The sequence below is a fragment of the Bactrocera oleae genome, chromosome 3 (genome assembly GCF_042242935.1).
Source record: "Bactrocera oleae isolate idBacOlea1 chromosome 3, idBacOlea1, whole genome shotgun sequence".
Classification (NCBI taxonomy): domain Eukaryota; kingdom Metazoa; phylum Arthropoda; class Insecta; order Diptera; family Tephritidae; genus Bactrocera; species Bactrocera oleae.
Genome location: NC_091537.1, coordinates 57,530,490 through 57,550,094, shown reverse-complemented (window position 1 = coordinate 57,550,094; position 19,605 = coordinate 57,530,490). Strand labels below are relative to the sequence as shown.

Sequence of the window (19,605 nt, the reverse complement as noted above, 5' to 3'; positions counted from 1 at the left end):
TTATTATTTTTTTTTTTATTAAACCGTTCTATATTTTTGTTTTTGGCTAAATTAAAATTCCGTTTATCGTACTGTTTTAATTTGCGAAATGTTACGATTACTTTTTCGCACGATTGTACCCTATGTATTTAGGGTTTGCCGACCTAAGTGCATTAGATACTGTATGTAGGTATGTATGTATATGTATATACGTATTATTTCCGCGGTACGGATTAAGAGAATTGGTAAAATGCCGGTATTTTTTGCTTTCGTTTTCGCTTTGCTAATTTGCACTTAGGAATTAAGTATATGTAATATGCATATAATAAATATGAACATACGTATGAAGTATATATGTATATATGTATGTAAGTATGTAAGTATACTCAAATCTGTCTCTTTTCTCTTCTTTATTTTCTTTTATTGTATTTAGGTTGTTATTTTGCCTTTGCTTACCTTTTTTTTATGCAGACCTGCTTATTGCTTTGTTAAGCCTAAGGGGTCTGTCGGAAATTTTTCGCAAGTAAATGCTTGAAAATTTTTTTTGTATTTGGGAAATTGATGTGTTTTTTAAAACACAGTGCTTTTTAAACACAATGGTAAGCTTATAGGCATTGATTTATTATGTATATATTAATATACATTATATATTACTGTACATGCTGATATAAATCGTACATCAACATACTACATACATATGTATATACAATAATGAATAATGGAAACGATACAACTCACTTGGCATTCCTCCAGGGGCTTTAGGGGGTATTATATGTTTATTTTGCCTATCTGGTTTGTAGAGTCCTTTCCTCTTTGTTCCAGATTTTCCTGTAGTAATTGGTGTAATCTCCGTGCCTATTTGTTTGGATGTTAGTTTTTATTTTAGCTCGCGCCCGTTTAGGTTTATTGTTAATATTGTTGTTATTTTCGCGCCCGCTTATATGGTTTATTTTGTTTGACTTCGCGCCCGATTTTATTTTATTTATTATTTTTTTTTCTTCACTTTATTTGTGTGCTTTTTTAAGTATATATTAAATATGTATGTGTGTTTCCAAAGAAAATAAAATTTTATAAAAACGGGGTTTTGTTTTTTTTTTTTCTTCACAAAGTTAACAGACTTTTGTTGCCGACCAAACGCACGAAACTTTTCACCGGTACATATGTATATCCATAATTCAGTTACTTTCAATAACTGCACTTGTCATATGTAAATATATGTATTTTTTATAAATGCACTTTCGTTTATACACTTCCCGCCGGTGTTTATTTTCCGGTACCTGTTTTTTTTTTTTGTTTCACTGCCCTTTTATCACTTTATATACACGTCTCTTTATCTAATTTATTGGTTTTGTCACTGTTTCACTGCACTTTGGTCACATATGTATTTTTCCTTTTTTTTTGTTTTTTTATAAATCGATAGTGCCTTTCTTTTAGGCTCGAAGGACCATAGTTATTTTTGTACCTTTGTTCTCACCTTCTCCAGCTTTTCGTTCCACTAAACACTCACGTATTTGTAAAAACTGAAATTTATTTATAAATATGTTGATATCTTATCAACAAACCAAAAAAGAACTTATAACGTCACTTGAGGAATAAAAGGTTATAATCGGGATGTGCGACCGTGGAAAAAAGGCGAAACTTCAATTGCGACTTCCCTGTTGACGATTTCGATGGAAAAAAGGGTCGGCTCGATCGCCCTCTCTGGTTTTGTTCATGTTGGTGTGTAGAGTTATTCTGCTGTGTGTGGGTGTATGCTGCTGCTTCCAGCAAGGTTGCCTTGGTGCGTGGGGTGTGGGTGTGCTGATGTTTCCAGATGTGGTGTGCCAGTGTTGTCCTGTAAGTGGTGTGTTACGCTGTCATGTGAGTGGTGTGTTGTGTTGTCGTATGAGTAGTGTGTTGTGCGGTGTTGTTGACTGCATTAGGGCGGGAAGCTGAACTCATTTAGCCACGAGGCAATACGACCGAATGGACACTGACTTGAAATTATTTAAAGCACTCCCACGGTTCGATGGAACCAAAAACAAATATAGATCCTGGAGATCACAGATATGGACCTTTATAAATGATATACAGTACTACAGTGCACAGTACGCACAAAAGTAACGGGAGCAGCAGCATATGTCCTAACCAATCACAACACGAAGATGAACTTATATTCGATCATAAATAGATTAGATTAGACTTTCGATTACTAGAGAACACTGTACGTCCTTTTACAGGAAATGAAAAATATCGTACAAGGAAGAAAAACTCTAACTGAATTCCACAGGGAAGTAAGCAAAGCACTTAATTTGGCATTATCAAAGATTGAGGTGTGCGAAAATCAAAACAATGCTTCAATGAAGAACTATGTGATTCAGGAAGCAGTAAGGACATTTATCTTAGTGTTAAATAGCAAATATACAAGTGGGACATTGTATAGTCATTACCACAAGGATTTGGAAACAGCTTACGCAGTAGCTTATACTTTTCACCACGACAATGTTAATCACCAATGTACGTTCTAACCTTCCAAAGCAGCAAAGATTCTATCCACCTGACGATAAAAGAAAATATAATCCTGGAATTCAAATGCAGCGAAATATCCAGGAGCAAGCAACCAATCAGTGTGCACAACGCCCTGACAGTTGACAGTTCGCAGCAGTACCAGAGGCCGACATATTCATCAATCAAACCGCACAAGCAGATTACGAAGGATATTTTAAGACATGGAATACTTTTTTAGGCGAGTGAATGCGTTGCCTTACATCGAAACAAAATGTGGATTAACCGTCACACCTGTTACAATTTTAGTGGACACAGGATCCACTAATAATTATACAAGCAATATAAGTATGTAGAATCGGTAAGTCAATTAATCCTTTCGATGCAAAAGCTTTACATGACTTTTCAGTCATTAATTCAAAAAAAGTGATTGCGACATATGGGTATGATTTAGCATATTATGAAGTAGATAAACTAAATGAATTTGATATGATATTAGCAGAACAAGGACTTAGAACTCTTAAGGCAGAAGTGAATTTATTCGATTATAGTTTAAAGTACTATAAGAAAGTGATTCATAACGTAGAACCAAAAATAAATTTCATTTTCACACTTTTAATAATCCTTTATATGAAGAAGATATAAGAAATTTAATGATAAAAAAACTTTCAAATAAATGAAATTCTTACTTTGTGAATAAAGAAATTAGTGATTTGTTAAAAACAGGAATTATTAAACCAAGTAAAAAAGAGAATGGCAGTTGATTTCCATTAATGCTTAAACAATCACAGATAGATATCCAATATCTGATCTAGTCGATGTACTAATATTTTCTTCTTCATTTCAACTATAATATATGCACTACATGAACGAGGCATACTGAATGTACTGTAAAAAATAGCTCTTCAGGAACAAATAAAACTCTTTCAACCAGATTTCTCCAAACCATTTTATTTAACCACTGATGCAAGTAATTTTGCTATTGGGGCAGTACTGTCTCAAAATCAACAATCAATTGCCTTCATTTCAAAAATGTTAAACTATACTGAACAAAATTATAGCGCAAATGAAAAATAACTGTTCGCTATAGTTTGGTCACTTCGAAAGTTACGAAACTATGGGGTGGCAAATTTAAGTATTTACACAGACCATCAGTCATATAAATATCAAGGAAATAATCGTTAACTCAAAATCACGGTCGAATACGTACATATATTTATTAATGGGTAGACTATTTTTATACTCTCACAACTTGTTGCTACAGAGTATAATAGTTTTGTTCACCTAACGGTTGTTTGTATCACCTAAAACTAATCGAGTTAGATATAGGGTTATATTATATATATGATTACAATATATATAAATGATAAGGATAAAGAGACAAGTTAAAATCCAGGTGATTGTCTGTCCGTCCGTCCGTCTGTGCAAGCTGTAACTTGAGTAAAAATTGAGACATCTTTATGAAACTTGGTATTATAAGGCGGTTGGAATTGCAGATGGGCGTAATAGGACCCCTGCCACGCCCACAAAACGCCATTAATCAAAAACAAATAAATTGCCATAACTAAGCTCCACAACAAGATACAAGACTCTTATTTGGTATACAGGATCAAATTAGGGAGAAGCATCTGCAGTTAAATTTTTTTTTTAAAGTGAGCACGGTCCCGTCCCCTAATAAGTTTAAAGTGCAATTCTCCTAAACCGCTAAAGCTATAAAAACAAAATTCACTAGGAACAAATGTTTTTAGCATCTCTATCGACGGTGTGAAAATGGGTGAAATCGGGTGACAACCCCGCCCACTCCCCATATAACGGTACTGTGCTGTCGGTACCAAGCACTAAACAAGTCAGAGACATTAAATTTTATCTCTGGGATGGTATAAGATGATTTTATAGGAACCACGTTCAAAATTAGATAGTCGGCGTGGCACCGCCCATTTTTAGATGAAAACCCATATCTTGGGATCTGCTTAACCGATTTCAACCAAATTCGGTATATAATATTCCACTCATATTTTTATGTTATAGTACAAAAATGGATTACAACCACGCCTATTTCCCATATAACATCATTTTAAATTCCATCTGATTCTTTCACTTTCCACATATCAAGCAACAATGGTTGTAATGGCGTAAGGCTTTGCGTTAATAATACGTTTAAAGTATGAAACCTTGTGACCAAAAATTATCTAAATTGAACCAAAACTGTTCAAGCCCCTAGGTACAGAATACATGGACCCCAGTGCCTATAGTTGACTTTTTACGGAAAATATCGGTCAACAAAAGGGAACAACTGATTTCTGCGTTGCAACTACGAGCGTAATTTTGACAAATTTGGTTTGATATGGCCGGTAAGTACCGATAGGAGGAATGTCGGTGACTGTTTGAAGCATTAGTATTGCCATCAGCCAAGAAGGTAGATAATACTTTAATATAATAAATATTATTTATTATTTAACTCGCGCTAACCTCATTGATGACCTATCAGTCTCTCACAGGTCTACAAAAAAAATTTTTTTGCGTAATGGTTTTACCTAATACATACTGTTTATATAAGCAAATATATATGAGTAGGGACGATGACAAATCGAAAATATTTGCATCAGCAATTATAGCGATTTAACCATTTTCGATTTTCGTGTCCATATAATGTTCGCGGGCCATTGCAGTCAAAAGAGAAGGAAGAGCACGGGAGATAGTGTCGCTTACATCGCTCGTTGCGTAAGACAGTATATGTTTATATATTGCAAAGGAATAATTCACAATTTTGTTTCCTGTAACAACTAGTACAAAATGTCTTCGAGAAGTTGTAAACGAGACCCTGACTCGATTCGCTATATTTGTGGCAAATTTTTTGAAATGATGATTTAAGTAAAAGATTTGCGAAGCATAACAAGCTGACTTCAATCTACCTGTTAAAAATCCGGACAAAAATGGGTCCACATGTGCCATCTAACTCTTGCAGATATGTTCTAGATGGTGAGTATATTTTATCTTTTTTCTTAAATAATTATTAACTGTCATCAAATCAATTAAGTTATAATATGTTACGTTTTCTTGTGGGCTGGTAACGAGGTGAAAAAAGAGCAATGAAGTTTTGGAGGGAACCTAGAGATCATCATTTAAATATTTGAAGAATTTTTTTCCAAAGCTCTCAGAGGCAAAAATAAAACTTGGAATCTTTGTAGGCTATCAATTAAAAAATAATATTGTGATATTTTGACGAAGTTACTTAGCAATGAAGAGAAAAAAGCCTTGAACAGTTTTAAGGCAGTAATGCATGGTTTCCTTGGAAATATATTCGGAAGAACAAGGAGAATGCTTCCATCAAGATATAATGGTATTTTAGAGACGTTATCAAGTATACAGTATTGGGGACTATATTTGGGGGTCAATAAGGAAACTTATACGGAACATGACAGGAAAAGTAATACTGTTCTTTTTTAAACTGTTTAATTAACTGCCAAATCCTTAGTTTCTAGATTAATATCACCAATGACATTTCGACTGAAAATACGTGAAATTCGTAATACAAAAAAAAATTTGATCTGAAGTGGAATTGCTTTAACTTCAATTGAGCAAAGTGGACAATTTTAAGAATATAGCAATATTGTGATTTGTATAAAATAGCGTAATTTGTAATTTTTGTAATTACGCGCAACCGAACCGATTGAAATTGACCGAAATGAGACTGAATTTACTAATTGAAATATTAAATTAATATAACTTGAGTTTAGTTGCAGAAGGCAACAACAACTTGCCTCTTCCTATTGTTCTAGACGCTGACATCAGCACTTAGCATTTTACCGGATGCGCGTGCAGTTGGTTTCTTGATTCTTTGAATTAGTGCAACTTCGATTGAAAAACAGGAAATGTGAAATAATATTAGTCAGCAATTAAAATTTCACCTGTGGGAATTTTTATTGCGGAGTAAGAATGTAAATATGTAATTTGTTATATTTCAGCGGAAACAAAAGGTAAGCAAGTTATTGTGGCGATTGCCGAAAATATGTAAGTATGTAATTTTAAAGCAAAGGCAAAATGATAGGTAATTTATTATGTGTTAACTCCTCCGCCCTTAAAATCAAGCGTCCTCGATCGATGAGTTAACGTAAAATTTTGGTACGTCTTCTACTCCTATTTCTATCGTGTTTCGGTTGGATAATTTCTCTTTATTTATTTTTCGTAAAAATCTTAATTTTAACATTGTACTACTATAATAATTCCTATGGAGATTACATTAATAGCGAAATATAATTGATTACGGTTTTTTAATATTCCTAGTTCTCTTAGTTCATTTGTTTGCAACTCTTTAATTGACTTTAATGATAACATTTCTTCAATTTTCTTATGTTCGGCCATAGGCTGTAAAATAGCAGGCAAGGGGTTTTTCCCTGTTATGTCTTTAGAAAAGTAAAACTTATTACCTACTTCTATAGTTGTATTAACATGTTTTATTAAGTATGTTCCATTAATTTCTATACTTTCATTTTCGAATTTAACAAAACCTTGGTATTGGTTTAAAAAGATTAAATCATTTGACATTTCTTCTATAGTTTTTATATGCTGATTATTTATTTTTGTACAATTATCTAATTTACTTTTAAGCAGATGTGCTATGCATGTGCCGTTTGTAATATTTTCTACTGAATCTTTTGAACATATTGATAAATTATTATATGATTTACAATTTTTAGTTTTTCCATATACTTCGTTCTTACATACTAGTATAGATTCATATTCGATTTTATTTATGAATTTTCCTTTCTTTATTGGCCTAATTTCTAATGATTTGCAATCTTCTATTCTTGTTTTAGGTAAGTTTATTATGTAAATTAAGCTCTCTTTATTAGAGGCGATTTTTATATCGGCGAATTCTAGTGCTTCGTCAATATTTATAAAAGGAATATTTTCATCTTCTAAGAATTTCCTTGTTATTTCCATTTCTTTATCAGATAGAATATACGAATTTATTATGTTTGATTTTGTCCAATGAATGGCATAAACAATGTTTATTAATTCCTCTTTTATTGTTTCTAGTTTAAACTTTGTTTCTAGTAGTAATTCATTATCAATTTCTTTCTTTTCTTGAACTAGTTTAGATATTTTATTAGTATTCTCTATTACCTCATTAATTTTTTCATTGGTTAATTTATTTATTATTACTTGCCTATTATTATTCTCTAAAACGTTATTTATTTTCTCGACTATTATATTAAAGTCGCTATGGTCCGGATTTCCCGCGATCCATTTCCATGCGGATCCTATAAAATCTAATGATGTTTTGCTATGTGCTTTGTTTACACTAACTCTACGTAGATAATTTTTTGATTGATTGACGAGGGATAGAAGGATGGGTTTTAAGGGATGATTTCGGAGCTGTTCGTTAATTGTCGTCTCTAAGCGTCTGATAGTATTGTCATAGTCTTCTAATTCTATTATATGTATGATTTTAAAATTTCCTATTTGTAGTTTTGCTGGTCCTGAATCAATTGTCACGAGTTGGGATGGTTGGGATGGTAGTCCAGAAATTGTACGTTTGCTGAGGTTATCGTTATGATCGCAATCAATCTAAAAATTTCATAGTAAAAATAATACAATAATGTGCAATATTCATTATTTTGATTATTTTGACTATTTTTTCTTATTTTATGTCTTTTTTTTCTTACTTTCTACGTTATGCTTATTCAATATTTCTTTTCCCCTTTTTTTGCTTCGAAAGGAAAAATGGAAAAAAAAAATGTTGAATTGTTTTAAAAAATGGAATCAAAAATTATTGTTATTATTTTTTTCTTTTTTTTTCTTTTGTTAATTTTTTTATTTTATGAGGCTTTTGTGAACCACTTTACCCGATTCTGTTAGGACTGTTGATGAGTTATTTTCTTTGACTATTTCTTTTTTCTAGCGAGGTGTAAGCTTAGTTCCATATCTCTTGTTAATTTTTACGTAGATGGTCTGTCCAGATTTGTAGTTCTTACAGGGTGTCTTGTTTTTGTTATGGTGTTCTAAGTCTTTTTCCTGCTTCAGTTTTAGTCTTTGTATATTATTTTGTCTAGCTGCTTCATACTGTTCGGGGTTAATGTAGACTTTGCGTCCAAAAAAGTTCTCTATTGGTTTCAGTCCAGTTGCAGAGTGGATTGAAAAGTTGTATTCATAAACGGCTCTGTCAAGCAATTCCTGAAAGGTCCTGTCTATTTTTTCGTTTTTTAAACATCTTAGAATTTCTACAAGGGTTGAATGGAAGCGTTCAACCTGTCCATTTGCAGTATGAGTGTGTGGTGGGGTTTTGTAAATTTTTATTCTTAACTGGTCCTCGACCATGAAAGCTATTGAGTGCGAATTGAGGGATTTTTCATTGTCAATTATAATCATTTGGGGTATTCCAAATGTAAAGAGAATTTGCCTTAGTGGTTCACGAATGTTTTCTGTTGATTTTGATTTAATAACTCTCGCTTGTGCGTATTTTGAATATTTATCTATGGCTGTTAGCACTAGATTTTTTTCTGCTATGAAAATGTCAATGTGGACGATTTGTCCTGGGTACTCTGGAATAGGTGTTTTTCGTATTTCTGGTTTATTAGGGTGCCTATCGTATTTATTTTCTGCACAAATTTTACACTGTTTCACGATTTTGTTAATTTTTGACTGCATTTGTGGGAAATAAAATTTTTGAATAATTTGTTTTTTGTTCTCTATTGCGTTAGTATGTGCTCTTTTATGTTCGACTAAAATTTGATGTTCCTGTTGTTCGATTGTGTTTAAGTCCTTGACTTGTGACTGTGTGAATCTTATTTTGAAATTGCTAAAGTGAATAGGGTATAGTTCTTGGATTTGACCCATTATTTTTTCAGAGGTAAATAAGCCGTTGATGACAGAGGGATTTAGATGCTGTTTGAGTAAGTCTTGTAGATCGTCCATGGAGTACTGTGTAATTGTATGTCTGTGGTATGTTGGAAAGGGAATTTTGAAGTCTTTTGAATTTTCTTGGCCAACCATTATCCAAATTTGATTTTTAAAGACGTTGATCGGGGCTTCCGTTGTTGGTATTAAGTTGTGTCCTGAGCTTTCGTCTGAATGAGTCGCTATTGTTACTGTATTGAGTTCTGGTGGTCGGGAAAGAGTGTCGGCTACAACGTTAGTTCTACCTGGCTTATATTTGAGTTCGTGGTCACATTCTTCTAAAATTGCCTTCCATCTTTTCAGTTTTGAGTTGTCGTTTTTATTGCTGAGGGCGTAGGTCAAGGGCTGGTGGTCTGTGAATAATTTTATTTTGGCAGTCCCATATAAGTAGTTTCTGAGAGATTTTAATGCCCAGATGATGGCGAGCATCTCTATTTCGTTCGTTGCGTAATGTTCTTCTGTCTTTGTTAGGGTCCTTGAAATGAAAGTGATTGGCTTACCATCCTGTTCCAAAACTGCACCGATAGCATGTTTTGAAGCGTCTGTGGTCAAATGAAATTCTTTTTGGTAATTTGGGTAAGTTAATATCACTTCTCTTGATATCAGTGAATTTTTTACTTGATTGAAAGCTTCGATGGCTTCCTTGTTCAATTGGATGAGCCCATTTTTTGATTGGTTTTTAGAAATTCTTCCTGCTTCTCCTCTCAGGAGATTAGTGAGGGGTTTGGTTATTTTGGCATAATCTTTTATGAATCTTCTGTAATAACCAGAGAGACCAAGAAATGATCTCAAATCTTTTAGTGTTTTTGGGCTTGGAAAGTCTACTATTGCTTGAACTTTTGTGGGATTTGTGGTAATACCTTCGGATGAAACTAGGAATCCTAGAAATTCTATTTCTTTTTTGAAAAATTCGCACTTGTCTATTTGTATTTTCATGTTAGCTTCCCTTAAGGTTTCAAAAACTTCACGGATGTTCTGGGCGTGTGTTTCCTCGTCCTTGCTGAATATGATTATATCGTCTATATAAACATAACAGATCTTTCCTATAAGTTTTCTTAGGATATCCTCTAAAGTTCTTTGAAAAATTGCGGGAGCGTTTTTGAGACCGAAAGGCAAACGTGTAAATTCGTATTTGCCATTTTTCACTGAGAAAGCAGTTTTCTCGATGTCAGATTCTTTCAGCGGAATCTGATGGAAACCGCTTTTCAGATCTATAACTGAAAATAGGCTGTTTTTACCTAGTTGGGATAGGACTTCGTTTATGTCGGGGATTGGGTAACGGTCGGCTATTGTGGTTGAGTTAAGTTTCCTGTAATCTATTTCCAGTCTGTATTTTTTTTCGAGGGAAGCATCTTGTTTTTTGGGACTATCCATATGGGTGAGTTATACGGGGACCGTGAAGGTCTTATTATGCCATCGTCTAATAATTTCTGAATTTGTTTTTCGACTTCTCCTTTTAAGGACATGGGATAAGGGTAATATTTTGTGTAAACTGGTTCGTTTGAGTTCGTCCTAATAGACGCGACAACTTTGGTGGTATAAGTTAATTTCTCATTGGGGTCAGAAAAAAGGTCATTATTTTGATGCACTATTGAGCTCATTGCTTGTTTTTGAAAATTGTTCATGTGTTCGTTTCGTATGGGCACATGGTTGACATCCTGTGAAAATAGTTGCCTAATGCGTATTTTAAATGAATCGTTGATGGTCATAAAATTTTCTTTCGTGTGAATCACTGCTGACAATTCCTTCAAACTGTCATTACCTAGTATTGCATGGAATGAGACGAGGGATGGCAAAAGATAGAATTTTAAGTTGATATTTGGCAAGTTAAAAAGATTTACATACGTATGGTGGATAATTTCTATTTTCCCCCCTACTGAATTTGCCAAAAAAATGTTGTTATTTTGAATTTTCTTCTTTGCTAGTTGGGGCTGTATGTAGTTTTTGTTTGACCCAGTGTCGACTAAAATTTTTAAAATTTGTCCACTCTTCGTCCTGCAGTTAAAATAGGGTAACGAAGAGTTTCTTATTCTAAAAAATGGATGTCAGTAAAATCTGCATTTTCGTAGTTATAGGGATAATAATTGGGATTTTCGACTTCGTATTGTTCGTAGGTGATAGGTGGAGTATTATCTTTATTGTCGAACGAAGTTTCGGCTTCTTCTGGACTAGCGCTTAAATGGAAATTTCTTTGGGCTTTCATAGGCGGGTTTGTTAGGTTTGAATCGGGTTGTCTTTTCTCAGCGTATTTGAAGTTGGGTCTATTTGCATAGTTGATGGCATTTGTCCTAATGCTAGGGTCAATGTCCATCGGCTCCGGTTTTGGTTGTGGCTTCTGGGCTATAGGCCTAGGAGGTGGGTTATAGTATTGATTTCTCTGTGTCTGCTGCTGATTATAATTGTGGTATCCCTGTGGGTATTGGTATAATCCTGTTGGTTGGTTTGGTCCATGTTGGTATTGTGGTCTGTTGAAAATATTTGGTCTTTGAGGGTGTAGTTGTGGTCTTTGAGCTACTTGGTAAGACATAAATCGTTGTTGAGGTTGTGGTAAATGTGCAAGTTCCGGATAGAACTGTGGTGCTTTCGGATAATTTCGAGGTGGCAGTGGTGGTCTAAAGTTGTAATTGTTGAATCCGTTCTGTTGGTTAGCGTGAGCACTCCTAAATTTTTGGTTTTCCAATTTTAAGCACAAATGAAGCGCCTCTGGAAGGTCTTTGGGTTCCCTCATTCCTAATAAACGTGGTAGGTCGCCGTTAAGGCCTCGAACAAATGTGTCTAGGGCTTTTATCCTGTACGTTTCCGTAAGGAGTCTAATGGATTCCTGGCTCACTTCCATGCATCCGATTTTGTTTAAGATTAATGAAAGGTGGGAATATACTTTTTGGTAAAAGTCCTGAACTGAGTTTCTGCCCTGAATCAGACCTGTCATTTGGTATTCTAATGTACCTAGGTCTCTTTTGTCCGCGTAATGTGTTGTGAGACACATTGAAATTGCCCTCCAATCTAGTGGCATATTGTATGATTCAAGCGCGATGTCAGCGCTACCTACAATCTTATTTCTTATAACGTTTAATATTCCGAAGTATCTTGGTGTTCCTCTTGTATGTTCGTAAATGTGGAGAATCCTTTCTACGCTTTTCTTCCAAGAGTTGAATTCGGCTGGTTTCCCAGAGAATTCCCTCAGTGACCTAACTACGTCGGGGATCTTGTCAATTTCTGTGAGATTGTTCCTATGCCGTTCGTCTATTATTTGGTCTGTAACTGGTATTGAGTTGGCATCTGTCCCTACTATATTTTGAATTATAGTACGTCCGTCGGGATTAAGTATCTGCGTCACTAGGTTCTTTACTAGATTCTGCAGTTCGGGTGTGGGTTGTAGGGCAGGGCTTGCGCCTGGCTGTGGGTTTTGGTCTGAATTCCCTAATACAGATGGCCTTACTAGGTTGTTGGGGTTCGCCATATTGAATTATTATATTTGTGGCACTTTTATTATTTATACAGTGGCACTTTTTAGAGTTGATTTTTAGTTATTTGTGGCACTTTTATTTATATAGTGGCACTTTTTAGAGTCGATTTTTAGTTATTTGTGGCACTTTTATTATTTATATAGTGGCACTTTTAGAGTCGATTTTTAGTTATTTGTGGCACTATTATTTATATAGTCGCACTTTTTAGAGTCGATTTTTAGTTATTTGTGGCACTATTATTTATATAGTGGCACTTTTTAGAGTTGATTTTTAATTATTTGTAGCACTATTATTTATAGTGGCACTTTTTAGAGTTGATTTTTAATTATTTGTGGCATTATTATTATTTATATAGTGGCACTTTTTAGAGTTGATTTTTAATTATTTGTAGCACTATTATTTATAGTGGCACTTTTTTAGACTTAAATTTTATTAATTTTGTGGCACTATTATTTTTGTAGTGGCACTTTTTTAGACTTAAGTTTTATTAATTTTGTGGCACTATTATTCTTGTAGTAGCACTTTTTTAGACTTAAATTTTAGTAACTTTGTGGCACTATTATTCTTGTAGTAGCACTTTTTTAGACTTAATTTTATTAACCGGGTAATTTCTTTTTGATCGGGCGCCAAATAGCGTAATTTGTAATTTTTGTAATTACGCGCAACCGAACCGATTTCACGGCAGAAATGAGACTGAATTTACTAATTGAAATATTAAATTAATATAACTTGAGTTTAGTTGCAGAAGGCAACAACAACTTGCCTCTTCCTATTGTTCTAGACGCTGACATCAGCACTTAGCATTCTACCGGATGCGCGTGCAGTTGGTTGGTAACCAATAATTTAGCTGTTGCGCTAATTCTTTGAATTAGTGCAACTTCGATTGAAAAACAGGAAATGTGAAATAATATTAGTCAGCAATTAAAATTTCACCTGTGGGAATTTTTATTGCGGAGTAAGAATGTAAATATGTAATTTGTTATATTTCAGCGGAAACAAAAGGTAAGCAAGTTATTGTGGCGATTGCCGAAAATATGTAAGTATGTAATTTTAAAGCAAAGGCAAAATGATAGGTAATTTATTATGTGTTAACTTATATGTACTTGAATATAGTGCAATGAATTTATAATTTGTGAATGAAATTAATGACGTAATAAAATGTATAATATGTATGTATGTAGATAAAATGTCAATTGGGAATTTCTGGCAGTAGTAGCCAAATCACCACTACTCTTGTAAACCACTTGCCATTTATACTATTACATACCTAAAGCTAACTTTTTGTTTTTAAATACAAAGTCTGCTTTAAGATAAGAGAGAGAGGAAGAAAGAGACGAACATGTAGCCACTCACACTTTTCCTGCTGATTCTCGATTCACAGCCATACGCCCATATTTTTATACTCTCGCAACCTGTTGCTACAGAGTATAATAGTTTTGTTCACCAAACGGTTGTTTGTATCACCTAAAACCAATCGAGTTAGATATAGGGTTATGTATATATAGGATGAAGAGACGAGTTGAAATCCGGGTGACTGTCTGTCCGTCCGTCCGTCTGTCCGTCCGTCCGTCTGTCCGTCCGTCCGTGCAAGCTCTAACTTGAGTAAAAATTGAGATATCTTTATGAAACTTGGTAGACATGTTTCTTGCTACCGTGAGACAGTTGGTATTGCAGATGGGCGTAATCGGACCACTGCCACGCCCACAAATCGCCATTAATCAAAAACAAATAAATTGGTATAACTAAGCTCTCCAATAAGATACAATACTGTTATTTGGTACACAGGATCACATTAGGTGGGGGCATCTGCAGTTAAAATTTTTTTTTTAAGTGGGCGTGGTCCCGCCTCTAATAGGTTTAATGTGCATATCTCCTAAACCGCTAATGCTATATTAACAAAAGTCACTAGAAGCAAATGTTTTTAGCACTTCTATTGACGGTGTGAAAAAAGTTGAAATCGGGTGGCAACTCTGCCCACTCCCCATATAACGGTATTGTTAAAAACTACTAAAAGCGCGATAAATCAAGCACTAAACACGCCAGAGACATTAAATTTTATCTCTGGGATGGTATGAGTTGGCTTTATAGGAACCGCGTTCAAAATTAGTTAGTGGGCGTGGCACAGCACACTTTTAGGTGAAACCCCATATCTTGAGATCTGCTCAACCGATTTCAACCAAATTCGGTGCATAACGTTCTTTTTATGTTTCTATGTCATAGTGCGAAAATGGGCGAAATCAGACTACAACCACGCCTACTTCCCATGAAACACCATTTTCAATTCCATCTGATTCTTTCACTTTCCACTATGCATATCAAGCAACAATGATTATATCGGGGTAAAACTTTGCGTGAATAATACGTTTAAAGTATGCCACCTTGTGACCAAAAATTGTCTAAATCGAACCAAAACTGTTCAAGCCCCTAAGTACTAAATATGTGGACCCCAGTGCCTATAGTTGACCTTCTACCGAAAATATCAGTCAATCCACAAAGAAATCTCATACGAGTATACCATTTGACTTTGCGAGAGTATAAAATGTTCGGTTACATCCGAACTTAGCCCTTCCTTACTTGTTTATATATAAAATTTTTATGAATTCAGAGGAAAGCGTTCTCTGATATGTTTATTAAATATTTTACTATTTTATTAATCAAAACCAACAAAATGCGTCTATAAAAAAGGTATGTAGTTGAATTCTTTCTAAAGAATTTATTATTTATATTTGCAGATAAAAATTCTAATGTCCTAAACATGGAATGCACAAATTAATCATTTGTATGTTATTTTACTTAAATACTAAATTCTATTAAATACGTGTTATTATGGGCTTAAATTGTTGACTGTGACCACAATCGATCAAATTGTTATACAGACGGGTCAGGGATTTGTCGTTTATCCTATAAATTATAACGCAACAGTCCTTCGACCGTTTAAAGATAACGTTTTTTTCGGATGCAGTTGTATAACAAACAAAGTAGTAGTCAAAAACGAAGTCCTTTTCATTTCTGGTGAAGATAAAATAGGTTTATACCCCTAGTTTTCAACTCCACTCGGTTGAATTGAAGCAATTCAACTTCAGCTTTTTCATCATTCTATGTATTTGTATAAAATAACTGATTAAAACAGTTTAAAATTATAAATAAAATAGTTTTCATTCCTTCTGAAGACACTCGAAAATAGTCTTTCCATGCCTACATTAGGAACAAAACTGCACTTTACTCGTTAACCTTATATACAGAGAGAGATCTAGAGGTGGAAAGTCAAGTGGAAGATGCTAGGGTCCATATAGGGCTATCACTTGTCCTTATGAATTGGTGTTACACAGTGGTAATCAAGTCAAACTTACTTTACGGTGCTATGGTGGGGTGGACCGCTGCCAGCAAAATCTGATACAGGAAACCGTTGAAGCGAATACAATGGCTCTCTGTCTAACAGAAGCACTAAGGACCACGCCAACGGCTGCACTTGAAAGGTTACCCAACTTGTCATCAATTATTAATTGCAGAGGAAAGTACGGTAGCCAAATCAGCTGCAAGATTGGCAGCGTTAGGTTAATTTGCGGAAAGAAAACACTCAAGTTATCTACTCACACGGTCTCGAAAAGACTACCGAAGACTAGTCACCGGTCATAACCTACTCACTTCCCACGCGATCCGGGTGTATACATGGGAGAGACGCTTAAACACCTCTTTAAAATTCAAACTAATGAAATTTAAATTTTTAATGAAGCGTTTATTTTAGTTACTAATAATAGTAGAGATCAAATCACTGTTTATGAAATGTTTTTTCTTTACATATAATGACACCTTTCTTTTAAACGTAAACGTAGACCATGCTCTTTCTTGGATACTCTCACAATATGAAATCCTTAGTCAATTGAAATGTTTCTGCTACTCTGAAATAAATGTACATTTAGATCTGTCCGTCCGTCCGTGCAAGCTGTAACTTGAGTAAAAATTGAGATATCTTTATGAAACTTGGTACACATGTTTCTGGGTAGCGTGGGACGATTGGTATTGCAGATGGGCGTAATCGGACCACTGCCACGCCCATAAAACGCCATTAATCAAAAACAAATAAATTGCCATAACTAAGCTCCGCAATAAGATATAAGACTGTTATTTGGTACACAGGATCACATTAGGGAGGGGCATCTGCAGTTAAATTAGCCTCCTCTAATAGGTTTAATGTGCATATCTCCTAAACCGCTAATGTTATAATAACAAAATTCACTGGAAGCAAATTTTTTTAGAACCTCTAACCACAGTGTGAAACTCCGCCCACTCCACATATAACGGTACTGTTAAAAACTACTAAAAGCGCGATAACTCAAGCACTAAACACGCCAGAGACATTAAATTTTATCTCTGGGATGGTATGAGATGAATTTATAGGAACCGCGTTCAAAATTAGTCAGTGGGCGTGGCACCGCCCACTTTTGGGTGAAAACCCATACCTTGGGACCTGCTTAACCGATTTAAACCAAATTTGATACATAATATTCTTTTTATATATCTATGTTATGGTGCAAAAATGGGTGAAATCGGATTACAACCACGCCTATTTTCTATATGACACCATTTTAAATTCCATCTGATTATTTCACTTACCACTATGCATATCAAGCAACAATGATTATATCGGGGTAAAACTTTGCGTGAATAATACGTTTAAAGTATGCCACCTTGTGACCAAAAATTGTCTAAGTCGAACCAAAACTGTTCAAGCCCCCAAGTACTAAATATGTGGACCCCAGTGCCTATAGTTGGCCTTCTACCGAAAATATCAGCCAATCCACAAAGAAATCTCAAACGAGTATACCATTTGATTTTGCGAGAGTATAAAATGTTCGGTTACATACGAACTTAGCCCTTCCTTACTTGTTTTAATTATTTCTAACTTAAATAATAAAAATTCAGTAAGAGGCTTCTGTATTGAATGCTTCTGTATTGAATGCAATAAATAATAGCACATACAAGTGAATATTTACGAATTAATCAGGGGTGTTGTAGAATCTGATAGTTGTCGAAATCAGAATTGAAACCTATTAATGTAGTAATTTTATTGGTTTTGTTATTTCTATAGAGAAGAATAAGAACATAAGAATAAAACACAAAATGTCATAATTATTGAGTTTATGGAAAAAATTCAGATATTTTAAGAGGATTTACAAAACGTAATAAACATAATTTAACACCTAATTGCATCTTTATTCATTCGATAATGTGATATAAATCTTTAAAGTTAGCATGTATGATTTTATACAAGTAAATGCAAGCAAAGTGGAGCAAGTGGATTACTGTGATCTTTTAATAAATTTTATTTTTTAGTTGCTTTTTTCTTCCAATAAAATTAAATAGACTAATTCGAACTTTATTCGGTATTTCAAATTTATCAAACGCTTCCAAATTGTTTCATTTGCAAGTTTTGTCACAATAGTAAACAGTCGATTCTAATATTGGTTTTGCATATGTCCAAAAATACGAAAATCATATCAGATTCTGTGACACCATTGAAAATCAAAATTGGTTTGCAATTCTGACAACTACGCAAATCTGTTTTGGACAAAACTTGAATGACATATATTATAACGTACATGTTTAGTATGACACTCAGCTCAATTAAAGTTGAAGCAATTCAACTTCAGATCAACCGAACCTTGTTTTGGTATTACGAACTTCAACAATTTTCAGTTGATGTTTCATTGGTGTGGCCAACCTAAAAATGAAGATTTGACGGATAACTAAACAGCTGAAAATTTTAAAGAATTCAATTCAGTTAGTGTTCACGTAAAGGTAAATAATTAATAAAATGGAGATTGGTTTTGATTCATATTACGATGATAAAAATGTTGGGACCAACACTGTATTGAATGGAATAAATAAGAACATAAATTCGTTTCTTCTTGAATGCATATCTGTATTCACAATTATAAATTGCCAAAATGTTACCTAGCTCGGGAGATCGGTGCCAAATTTCGATTTCATCTGTCAGAATTTTCAATTTACCGCTTGGCATACAGCCTTTAAATGATTTTAGTTTAGGGATTGCGATATGTATGTATCTATGATTGTTAAGGAGGTTTTAAATATTATGAATACCAGTTTTTGTGCACCACGCTGCAAAAATGTAATTTTACTCAAAAAGTGTATTTCTAGGAAGAGTAGATTATACCGCTCCACCCGGGAAACTAATGGCACGCCCCACACCATATGATGACATCCGACCTCACCAACTATACAAAAGAAATTGGATCATCATTCGCGAAAACAATTCGTTTCGTCAACCGGCCTGAGCGACACGTCAACATTCGATGCGACAGTACGCGTCGACGCTACATTCAGCGACCCTTATTCCGATAATTCTTAATAAAAATGTATATCTTTAGAACTTGATTATGTAAAATCACATTAATCCAATTCGAAAAATAATATAAATTGTGCAACCAAATAAACAAGCATTTTCAGTCCCTTTTATAATTGTGCAAGCTGTGAGTGCGGACAAAGTTTGGTGTGACCCCTAATACATTGGGTACAATTTTGTTTATGGATCTTTAAGCCTCACAGAACGGCACTGTGGGTTATTAACATACAAAAAATATATATATAATATATAAATAACGAATAATCAGTGAGAAAAAGTGAGGTTATACCAAAGTACATATAAAAATAAAAATAAAATTTAGTTACATATACACAAGTGCAGTGAACCAAACAAAATAAACATAAACATACATATATAATATAAATTAACGAAAAGATTGAAGTACTG

The 19,605-nt window shown here is 34.2% G+C and overlaps 1 long non-coding RNA gene across 1 annotated transcript; it reads left to right on the top strand.

Annotated features, from left to right (window-relative positions):
• The first annotated feature begins 3,150 nt into the window (after nt 1–3,150).
• On the top strand, nt 3,151–19,274 carry LOC118679982 (uncharacterized). The gene is made up of 3 exons (XR_004975509.2): nt 3,151–5,184; nt 5,251–5,442; nt 18,993–19,274. It is a non-coding gene; the product is annotated as an uncharacterized lncRNA (long non-coding RNA).
• The last annotated feature ends 331 nt before the right edge of the window (nt 19,275–19,605 follow it).